Source organism: Paramisgurnus dabryanus, chromosome 3 (genome assembly GCF_030506205.2).
Source record: "Paramisgurnus dabryanus chromosome 3, PD_genome_1.1, whole genome shotgun sequence".
Taxonomy (NCBI): domain Eukaryota; kingdom Metazoa; phylum Chordata; class Actinopteri; order Cypriniformes; family Cobitidae; genus Paramisgurnus; species Paramisgurnus dabryanus.
The window spans coordinates 30261786-30274227 of record NC_133339.1 but is presented as its reverse complement, the minus strand read 5'-3'; positions in this window follow the sequence as shown (position 1 = coordinate 30274227).

Here is a 12442-nt window from a genome sequence, read left to right as displayed (position 1 = left end):
AGCTATATAACAAAGACTGTTATTGACTGGTGACCTTTATTCTGTCTTTTAAACCCTACACTGATGTTTGTGACATTTCATAGAGTCTTAAAGACCACAATGACTGCACTTAATCAGTGTAAATAGACTGTGGTTGGTGGGTGTTGGCTAAGTTCTCTGCCGATTTATGATAAGAACGGCCTCTTCGTTTTTATGACGGGTGGATACGTCAGTGTAGTCCATTCAGTGACAGGGAAATGAATGTCCTCTTCATTGATTGATTATTTTCCTCTTCAGAAATGAGAGAGAAGGTCTTGATATGAACCATGATTTAGAATACAAGAAACAACGGTGTTTCCTCTTTAATCCCTGGGGATTTTCATATGCCAAGTAAAGTGAGTTGCCTTGTTTCACTGTAAAAAAATATTTTTACATTTAATCAACTTGAATTTACAATTAATTTCAACTTTCTTTAGTGAGGATTTGCAATAAATTATAAAAATAAAGTTGGCATCATTTAAGATAAATCTACTTTATTTTATAATTTTTTAGCAATTTCTACAGTGTACGTAACAAGAAAAATTTAAAACTTGTTTTTCAGGGTACACTAAAAAAATTATGTTAAATAGTACTTAAAGCTCTTAATCATAGGGGAACCATTTTTAGTGCTATATAGCACCTATGAAGAACCATCCAGGGGTGAAATAGCATCACTATAGCACCAGATATGGTTCTATACACAATATGTTTCTACACAGGTGATACACAGATACTACTGCTATATGGCACTTAAAGCTACCGTTCTTTCTATGTTTTTGAAGCTTTGATTGTGTTTATAGTGGGCAATATAACATGTGTTCATGTTTCACGTGTAAAAAAACGTGGTATTTTTCACACAATTGATCTGTATAGCGCTGTTTTCACTGACCTCAAAACAGGCTGAACAGACAGGCAAAACAGATGTCCCTCCTTCAGAAATACGTAACGAGTTCTGATTGTGTAGTTTGTTTAGTAGTGTGTTGTGATTCGATAGCAGCTTAGCAGAGCCGTTTGAGCCAAAGCCGGTGACTGACGTATTCCTGTGGGTGGGGTTTAGTAAAAAAAACTGTTTTACTGACGTCATTAAAGCAGGAAGTAGAGGACTGTAGTCCAAACCAGCCGTTCACTGTATAGCTTTGAAAGAGGAATTCTATTAAAGAAAATATATCGCCTGACAGTGAACTTTGAGCTTTATCATTTTATAGATATTATTTATGCTATTATAGCAACATTACAAACTAACTAGGGTTTAAAAAATGGTATCAGGAAGAACGTGACCTTTAAAATGGTTCCTCTATGATTACAAACCAGTGAACCACTTTTAGTGCTATTTAGCACCGTTTGTTTTTATAGTGTAGCGATGTTTCTTGGAGTTGGATTCAGACCCAAAATAGTGCACAAAATAATTAAGCCTAATGAAAGTTTGTGTATAAATCAGTCAAAGTGTAGCTCTATAAGATTTAGGTAGATGGTAAGGCTGAAACAGCAAGCTTGTTGAGAGCATGAACTCATTCTGCTTATTGAATCCTGTCTGGCAACATAAATACATTATTAGACTGCAAGGCTTAGAAACATTTATGATATAAATCTCAAATAGTATGAGAAGTGTAAAATATATTTTATGAAATCAGTATTTAGCTTAAGTTTTTCCTTCTCTTTCTCCCCTTTGACCTTCTTTTCTTAAAGATCCAGCGCATTATTGTGATGTTCATATATATGCACAATAAAGCCTGCAGATAAAAATGTATTTAGATCTAAACCCTAAATACTCACATGCTTTTTTAACAAGACAGAAACCGGCAAACATGTAATTTTCTCTCAAGGAGATGATGAGTAGTTGCTTTTCAGCATGCAGGCCCCTCTCCCCCACTGCATGCCACAGAGGCTTTAATTTCCCCAGTAATGATAGGGAAAGGTGACATGCAAACAGTGAAGCTACTGAAAGAAGACACTCGGTGTAAGACTAATCGTCTATAGGTAAACACCTGCAGGTGTTGTTCGAGACTGGTTCATTATACTAAGCATTACTGAAACTGAGATTTGAAAGGAGCAGAGTCGCATAACATGTAAAGTTGATGTAAAAATGATTTGTGATGCAAATGTTACACTACATCTTTAAATTTTTTATTTGATGCAAAAGGAAATGTTACTTAAACAAGTTTATTTTTAACAAACTCACCTTTAGGCCACCATACTTGAGGTGGCATTTCTCCCCAAATTTGTTCCTTTTAAAGGAAAACACTACCATTTTTCAATATTTTACTATGTTCTATAGAAGAATTAATACGGACCTATCTTTTTTCAGTGCGTGCACTTAATCTTTGTACAGCGTGTCGTGAATGTGTTAGCATTTAGCCTAGCGCCATTCATTCCTTAGGATCCAAACATGGATGAATTTACAAGCCACCAAACACTTCCATGTTTAAATTTTTTAAAGACTGTTACATGAGCAGTTACACGAGTAAGTATGGAGGCACAAAATAAAACATGGCGATTTTTTTAAGCAACTACTCACCCTCTTGCTCAAATTTCCTGCACCTGATGTTGAAGTGCTGCAAACTAAGTGCTCTTCCGCCTTACAAAATAGTTCTAATTTTTTAATCCGCTTAAAAAATCACCACTTTTTATTCTGTGTCACCATACTTACTTGTGTGACTACTCATGTAACAGTCTTTAAATATGAAATATGGAAGTGTTTGGTGGCTTCTAAATGTATCCCTGTTTGGATCCTATAAGGAATGAATGGGGCTAGACTAAATTTTAACACAATGCTTGACAGTCACTTCACTTTATTTCACTTGTTACTAATGCAGTTTTTGTCTAATCCCAAATCCATTGCAAAGAAAAATCACAAATGAGACTTTTTCATTTGTATCTCCTAGAGAGAAATTCAGTGGAGATCATGCTGTCTGTAAAGCTTTATACTATACATTGTATTTGGGCTTATTTTTAATTCTACAAAGGGATTTGATATTTAATTGAAACACAAACCTTCATTATGTCTCCAAAGATAAAAAGAGCAACATCTGAGCAATAAAGTGTTCATTTGGGAATTGCTATGAATGTTTCCTTTGTGCTGTACTTGTATGCACAGCTCTGTGTGTTGAGATGACCCCACATGCTGACAGTGGTATGAATTATGACAGCGTTCCTTGGATGGATGGTCTGCGCTGTGCTGTGATGCAGGTCTCTTGTGCGTGTGTAGACTGGGGATGACCAAATGACTGTTCATCATCAGCGTAGACAGAAGTTACAACCCTGCAGGCCTGCCCAGATCACTGTCTACATTTCTCTCTCTCTCCCTCCCTCTCTATCTCTCTGCCACTGTCACCCTCGGTAAAGCCAGGGCTCTGTTGCCATGATAATGAATACAAATCTATCATCTGATTGTGTGCAGTTGTGCTCCAGTGTGTCGCTCAGAATAGCAGAAGCTTCATGTCAGAGCAGAAAAGGCACTTAAATGGTTTCCAGTCTCCCTTTCAAAAAACTGCTTTGTGTGTTTGCACAATTTGAAGAGTGACCTGCTTTCTGTACTCTCTCTTCCTCATACTCCAAAACTTTCATGTGGTGCTTAGTCACTATGAAACCATCTTATGAATGTTTATTGTTTCCTGCTTTACTGTCTATTCACAGTTGACATGATGGCTCTAATTTTAGACAGTCCCTTGTCGCAGACATATGTTTCTACATGCGGTGGTCGACAGGATTAGTGTCCAGAATTCACAGGATGCTTAAATTTCATGAGTCCTGTACCCTTATCGCCCCTCTCACTGGTTTACTCCAGGTCAGCTCGCCAGTTCATCTGAATGCATTCATTGTGTTGAAACTAAATACAGTTTTAAAAGATCACAAATTCAGTTTTTACCTCTGTAGTTTCGTCATTTATTTATGAGTGTGTTTTTATTCTAATGGTCTTCTGTTGTGTGTAATGTTAAGTGCTGGTCTGTGTTCAGCTGCTACCAACAAGTGGCTCACCAGAAAAGTATCTTATGACAGGAGTGCTATGCTTTTCAGCCCTGTCTGAGATATAGATGTGTGTGATGACAAGACAAAGTGCTACTGACCTTCCCTCACCTCCCTTTAAAGTGGCTAATGCTCACACAAAGATAGCAACAACATCAGAAAGGACAAAAATCATAATTTTATGAATAATGAACCCTGCTAAAAAGCCCAAAGAAATTCCAATGGTATGGATGTGACATTTGCAGGCAGAACTTATATAATAATAATATAAACTATTAGATGATGCATTTATTACCAATACATCGAACCATCTGTTTAAATTTTTCTAAACCATTCATGATAAAGTCCAGACACCAGAAAAGTGTTTTTTGGTGTAGCAATTTTTGTGAATTTAAACGCACAAACTAGTAGCAATAATACCAAACAAATGGATAAGGGATGGCTCTTTAACGAACATAAACATTTATTTTATTTTCATTTTTGTGTGTGCATTTATAAAGAAGAAAAAAGGTTGGATGGTATGTTTTTCCAATTATAGACGTGCCAGTTTTGAAAGTTGCACTTAACCTTATGAAAGAAACATGATCTCACGGCAAGTTGTGTAATAGTCACAGAAATTTTTATTAATTTATTTGTGTCAATTCAGCTTTTTTCGTGCCTTGAGCACCAATGTCTTTTTCCCCAACCCCAAGCCACAATAAGAAAATAGGAAAAAACTATTAGAAAAAATACATAAAATGCCATGAAAAAGACACTTACACGGAAAACAATTTATAGAAATTTGTGCGACGAAATAGACATTCGTGCTCAAGGCACAAAAAAGCAGAATTTTGTGCCATGGACACAAATAAATGTATCAAATTTTTTTGTGACTATAACACGACTTTCCGTGAGATCAGTTTGCGAAAATAATGTAAAGAATGCTCTAAAATCTTTAACAAACACCTTGCATGGGTATTTAAATCACAAAATATTAACATCTGAGCTATCAGTATGGTTAAACCTGGGTTAAAACCCTGTTTTCATGGTACGGTTGAACTTTGCATGATATGATTTAGCACAAGCTGGTTTGCTGGTCTTATTTGGACTAAACTATTTTCATCTGTTTATTCAGAGTAGGACATGGCAATAGCAGTGAACAGAAATGGTACAATAAGTCTGTGACCAAAACCAGTCTTAAGTATCACAGGTATATTTACAATACATAGTATGGGTCAAAATGATGGATAGATCTATCGATGTCAAATATCATTAGGATATTAGATCATGTTCCATGAAGATATCTGGTAAATCTGCTACCATAAATATATCAAAACTTTATTTTTATTAGCATTTGATAACCGTCACCATCAGATTTTAGATTTTCAAATACACTAGTCAACATTCGAAGTGGATCAAAACCATTCAAAAAGTTTACATAAAATCAATCCCTAATACCCATTCTTGTCTTAGGACAACTTTGATAAACTTTTTTGATCCACTTCAAATGTTGACTAGTATAGTTGCATCTTGGCCAAATATTGTCCTATCCTAACAAACCATATGGATATTTTTTTCTGCTTTCTCATCTCAATTTAAATTTTTTAAAGGGTTTTGTGGTCCAATGTCACATACTAGGGATTATAAAGAAGATTTAAAGAAAACCAAGTTATGTATTTGATGGAATGAATGTGTAAGTTTACGATTTTTCTGTCTGGCGGGTTATGCAGATATTGTTTTTGAGGACGGTGAAGAGGTATGATGTTGATAGCAGCGGTAGGCAAAAAAATCAGTCATCACAGCACAGTCATCAATCAGATCTGACAGCTGACTTCACCAATCAGTCTCTTTTACCCTGCTTTATTTGGACCAATCAGGTCAATCCAGATATTGACCTTACACTGTAATTGGCTAACAGTCTCAGTGGCCAACACAATAAACTGGGTCATAAATTGGAACCTGTCTCAATCTGTACAGGCGCTATGTTCTCATATAAAAGTGCCTGGAGTAAACATATTTTCCCCCAGGATCACCGTGATTGAAGTGTTTCCCTCTTTCTCATAGATTTAGTTCACTAATACTTTACAGCTACCTAACTTACACAAAACAAAGTTCTTGTTCACAATGTCTGCACTGAAATCCAAAAGGCACATTGCTTAATTTATTAAAGTCTTCTCTACATGTACCCAACCTTTATAACAACGGAAATTGACATGGTAGGCTACTTGATAAAGTTCCTCAGGTGCAGGTTTCCTTTTTTTAGTAGCTATGATATGAATGATATGAAAATGCTTTGTATAATCAAAGTCATGACAGTTTCCCTGGTGATCCACTTCGGAGACTTCACCATTTTAAGCTACATACACACACTGCCTGCCCTGAGGTGCTGTGAGGAATGTAGACAATATTTTTGTCTGCGCAGGTCACACTAGTCAATAAGCTGCATGACAGGTCTGGTTTGTTGGCTCAAGGGTCTTCCTTTGACACTGTGACATACAAGACATCTTTTACTCGAAGGCATGTTATATAACCAAGTCCAATCAGTAAGGCTAAAAAACCACCATACTGACATCAAGTAAGAATTGTGTTCCTTTTCACATATATATTTGGATATATTTAGCGATTATTATTACATATAAATGAACCTTTATTGCAGTTTTTTTAAGTAAAACAGTAAATACTCACCAACAGTGGTGGCCAGTAACTTCTTTTATCGAGGGTGCACAATGCAAAGTTTGTCACAAACGTGTATGTAGCCGGTCATGTGTGTGGTTCATAATTTCAAAATATGTGTTCGGCACGTCGAGTGAACCTATGTGCATCACGTGTCTTGTCAAAATAAATGCGTGCTGCAGACGTGTTAAAGGGTTTATGATAAAAGATACTCGCATAATCTCATGCGTAATCAGAATTTAGTGTTAAGGGAATGTCTTGCGCGTATTTTGTGAACGTGAGCGTCTCTTTTATCATAAACAGTTTTGACGCATGTGTAGCAGGCACTTATTTAAATTTATTACACGGCTCTCTGGAATGCTTGATTCTGATTGGTCAGTTGAGACATTTGCAGGTTCGTTCTTTTCGAATAATAACCGCTCCAAAATAATAACGCATAGCCGGACTACTTTTACGAGTAAGATCGCTCCGCGCCAATAAAGATTACTGTTTGTTTGGCGCCATCTTGTGACAAACACTGGACAACCACGACAAGACACAGAGAGCTTACTGAGACTGAACTTGACAAAATAGAGCATGACAGCTACGAAGCCAACACACAAAAAAATACAGAATGGGCATTAAAACTTCTCAAAGACTGGCTAAAAGAGAAAAAAATGGAGACAGACAAGTATGAAGCAGAGGATCTTAATAAGGTATTACGATCATTTTATGCATCTGTGCAAAGTTTCGCGGAAGGATAAAAATGTTAATTTAAAACAAATATGCCAATAAAATGTTTCAAATTCATATTCATGTCCAGTTTTTTTCTTATGTGACAAGTAGCCGTGTAATAAGCGGGATAATGTAGAGTCAGCCGGTAGTTATCGGGAAATAAGCCCCTTCAGTGTGATACAAGACCCTCCGCTTCGCGTCGGGTCCTGATCACACTGTCGGGGCTTATTTCCCGATAACTACCGGCTGCCTCTACATTATCCCTTACAAAACACGTGATGCACATGGTTCACATGACTCAACAAACACATTTTTGAAAACACGAGCAACACACATGACACTCAGAACACATATTTTGAATTTGCACCCCTCAGAAGAGCAGTCACCAGCCGCCACTGCTCACCAAAAATATAGCTTCCTTTCAATTTAATGAGGCACCTGCACTTGTTTGTCCATCACAAGTTCTGGGAGACATAAAAAGAATCAAAAACTTGTCCCAAGATGTTTAAAAAGGCCCTATGTACCATTTAGGTACAAATGTGTATATATTTTGTACCATTATTTCTCTTTCAGGTACTAATGTGTACCTTTGCTACCGAAATGTACCTCTGAGGTATAATATAAACTTGTACAATGGTGTACTTTTTGAAACCACCCGGTGACAGCTAGGGACAATTTTTTGACTTTTTTTCTGACAGTGTAGAGAAATTTTCTCAATAATGACCCATCTTAGAATTCACATAACTTTTAACAAAGAAAAAAATCTTATAATGCCCCCCATAGAAGGATACATTATGAAACTATGAAAGTATGAAAGTAACTGCTCCGTATTATATAAAAGTGTTGAAATCACGTTGTATGTGGTAAAAAACAACAACAATCAATTCCCATTTCTCATTTCACATCATGTTTATTGACCATTAGTGATGTACATGTATTACGTCACACATCTAATTATGAAAAAACATAAGCAGGCCTTACATTTCACTGGGTGATGGAAGTAGGGCCAGTAGTTCTCATTCATCGTCCGGCGAGTCGAAAAGACAAAACCCACCGACAGCAATGAATGTGAATCAGGACCCAGATCTATGACAGTAGATGCAGGATGGAGTCTCTCGCTCCAGTGACCAGCTGGGAAAGCTTCAGTCACCACAGCAGCCATCTTGGCCCAGCTCAGGAACAAAATGGACTCGCTGGCAGTCACAAGGCCTTGTGGTTGGAGTGTGTTCGAGCGGCAGGGTACACTCAACACTCGATGGTTTCTCTGACTTGCAAACTCACCGACAGCGTTGAATGTTCACTGTAACTCGCTCCGGTTAAGGCGCAGGTTTTGAACACTGTTAAGAAAAACACTTAGACATTACTACCTATATGCATTTTCAAATAACTAGTTAACAACTTATTCCTGTGACATCCTCATTCTTGCTGTGGTCTGAAGTTTTCACGTGAGCACATGGACTGAAGATCCGGTCATACGCACACTGGGATCTGCGTAAAGTATAGCATGAGCTCTGTGGGGTCTATTATCTGATTGTGGGGGAAGGGAATGGAAGCAAAGAGCGAGCGGGAACGGGGGGTCGCCGACCGGAGAGAAAGAGAAAAATGAAAGGGGGAAGGAGGAATGGAAGGAGAGGGCAGAGGAGTGGAGGTGGTGAGTGCATGTCTGGGCAAGGGGGTGTTGATCGATTCCAGGCTCAGCATTTCCAGACAGACTGAATGGCAAAGGTCAAAGGGTCTCATTTCCTATGAAAGAGGGGCTGTCTGAAACGCGCCTCGTCCGTTTGTTGGTTCGATGCGTTCTAAACATTCTCACGTACGCATGTGCAAACAGACGACTAGGAGACCTGAGAGGGTGCAAACAAGTTTAGCATGCAAACTTTAGGAGGTGTGACATAACTATGCCGCTTTGAAAACTAATGTGAGAGGGACGAGAAGAAGCTCGGTTGGCCTTTAACAACTATTGCGCAACATTCCCACATGCACAAATTGTGCATTTTCGGTTCATCTGCTTTTGAAGGTTTGACCATATTAGTACGAAAAGTGTTTGTCCAGCCATCGCAATGATCGGTTTGCGAGATGTGGAAAAAAGGGGGAAGGGTCTGGAAGAAAAAATAAGGCTGCCATGACAGATCCCTTCCCCCACTTGGGACTTGAACTCATGACCCTCTGGTGAATGAGTTCATAGGAGGCACAGACAGTTTTGTAGACCTTGTAAGTTTTCGGAGAAACTTTTAAAAGAGCACCCAGAAATGGATCTTCTTGGTGTTTATTCGAAAACCTAGCATAACAAACTTATAAACCACTACACAAGATACTAACAGGCACTGACCTCACGGTTCTTTTGAAGAAATAAAGTTTGTCTTCGGTAACTTGGTATATGTGTGTGAAGTTTACATCTCTGGTTGATCATTTCAAGGAAGTGAAATACTTGGCCTGTCATTATCGTGCTGGTCACTGCTGTAGGTTTGGTTTTGGGTGCGAGAGGATTATTGATGAAGATGTCTGCAGTAATGTGGACGGCCCTTCCCCCTCGTCTGGGTGACTGGGTGTATGTCTACCTGCTCCAGACTAAATCAATAGTTTAATCCAATTGCCGTTCACTTCCATAGGGATTGATATCACCTCAAACACACACATACATACACACACAAACCATTAGGAGACTATCATGTGAAATACATACTTGCACACTCTCTAGCCCTTCTAACAAGTTAGCAGTTGCAAATTAAATTAGGTATTTATATTTACGACCACAAAAATAAAAAAGCATGTCCCCATGTCTAAAACAAGCATGCAAATCTAACGTGCATGTCTTCGTAGATAACATCACATTAAAATCTCCTGCAGTGATGTCTGACCGTATAAGCAACACTTGTCACATTTGTCAAATCACATTTGTATCACGTTCTAATAGCTGTCTCTTGCATGACAATGCATCCTAATGGAAAATCAAATCTCCTCCGAGCACTAAAAGTCCTCTTGCGTGCACTCAAACAGTCAGAGTAAATCACAGGGTATTCATTTAGGGAGGTGGCAGTGGTTTTGAAAAGAAAAACACACTTACCATAGTGACTCTCAAAGAAAGCTTAGATGCATACACCCAGTCTGGATTCACTCTCTCTCTCTCTCTTTGCTCTTCTCCATACATCGGGCTCGGTTGTTCCACCCCAGCATTCCTTCACCACAATCTATCCCTCGCTTCCCCCTCCGTGCTTTTCTCTCTTCTATTTTAAAACTCCTCTTGCTCCCTCTACTCACCTTCAACAGTAACATCTCTTTGTGAATTGTGCGCCTCCTCTTCTTCCGCCGGGCTCCTCATTTTTCACGTCCCGGTGTCTTACTCTCGCTGTGTCTCTGTCCTCTAGCTGCTGTTAACTTAACTGCAGACGGTCTGGTGTTTCTCTCTCTCTGTGTGTGTGTGTGTGTGTGTCTGTGTGTGTGAGAGAGAGAGAGAGAGAGAGAGAGAGAGAGAGAGAGAGAGAGAGAGAGAGAGAGAGAGAGAGAGAGAGAGAGAGAGAGAGAGAGAGAGAGAGAGAGAGAGAGAGAGAGAGAGAGAGAGAGAGTGTGTGTGTGGAGTGCAAACCGGGACACACAGCTTGTGTCAGTTTGAATGAAAATTGTGAATGCTCTCTGCTTCCTTCTCTCTCTCTCTTTCTCTCTCTCTCACTCACTTTTTGCTTCCTTCCCTCCCCCTTCATCTCCACCCGACTCTCTTGTGCACTCTTTTTTTTCTCACCCTCTTTGGGGTATTTTTTCTCATCTTCAAACATTTTCACACTCCAGACAGACATTTATATTTTTATACTTTGACTCTTTCCTCTCTGTGTCTCTCTCATCTTTCTCTCTCACACATTTAAACACACATTCATGCTTTCCTTGCTGTGTGCCAGACATTTAACCCTTTGCTTTCTGTGAGCCACTACCCTAAAAATAGTTTGTGCAGCTTTGTTCTTTACACCCCAGTGTAAAGTAACTTAGCTTTGATTCTTCTCACGTTGCTCATACTTTATGTGGCACTTATTTAGTGTTCATGGTAACTTAACAGAGGTGTAACTATTTATGCAAGCTTATTTTTAAAGATATGGCAAAGTCAAATAGTTTGTCATTATTATAACTCACCACATTGTTGTAAATGTATATGAGTGTTGGAATAAAAAAAGACATTTTAAAGAATGTATTGTTGTTTTTTTTCAATAGAAAAGCACAATGAGAGTATTACGAAAAGGGGCATATTTATAAAATCTTATGTGGCAGAAAAGACGACTTTGGGTACCATTTCATACTAGTAATTATAAAGTCTAACTTTAAGTTCATCTGTAGACTAAGTTTAGATTAAAAGGTAACTCGTAACCCAGTAAGCACACACGTGTCTCCAAGATGTCTGCCGAAGTGTGCATCATCTGGAAAGCATCACATTTTAATTATTGTGTACAAACATCTTAAAAAGGGCAGATTCTAATTCCAGAAAGACATCTGCCAAATGCCCTTATAAAAAAACACATTTCAGATGAGCAAACAATCTAAAAATGAAAACTTTCAAAGGAAAACAATCATTAAATAGCCATCTTGGGGCGACGTACACTTGCTACCAGTGAAAAACAAATCACATATAGTATTTTCCCTGCAGATAGACCACTAAACTCAGACCACTTTTAGTAGTTGCATTAACGGATCCAGTGTCTGGTTTTGCTGATGGGCCTTTAACCTCTTCCTCCCCCTCATTTTCTCCATCCATAGTTACATATTGATCAGACATAATGGGAGGGGGTGGTGGAGTTATGGTCACAGGGGTCAGCTCTGTGGCTAGACTCCCTAACCCCTACGAACGACCCCCACCGCTCTCCCATCTTGTCCTCACCGACCCCAAGCCCCCCTTTCTTCTCCACAGGATGACCACTGATCAGTCTCAGCCACCGTATCCATCTGACATTGGCAGCAGAGGATGGATAGAGTGACAGTCAATAGTCAATAGAGGACAGGTTGAGGAAGGTGGGGGTGGCTTTGCGTTGACGAAAGGCTGGATCGAAGAACGAATGTGGAAGAAGCTAAAATAGTACATGCTAGTCACCATCTACTGATCATTGTATCTTTCAAA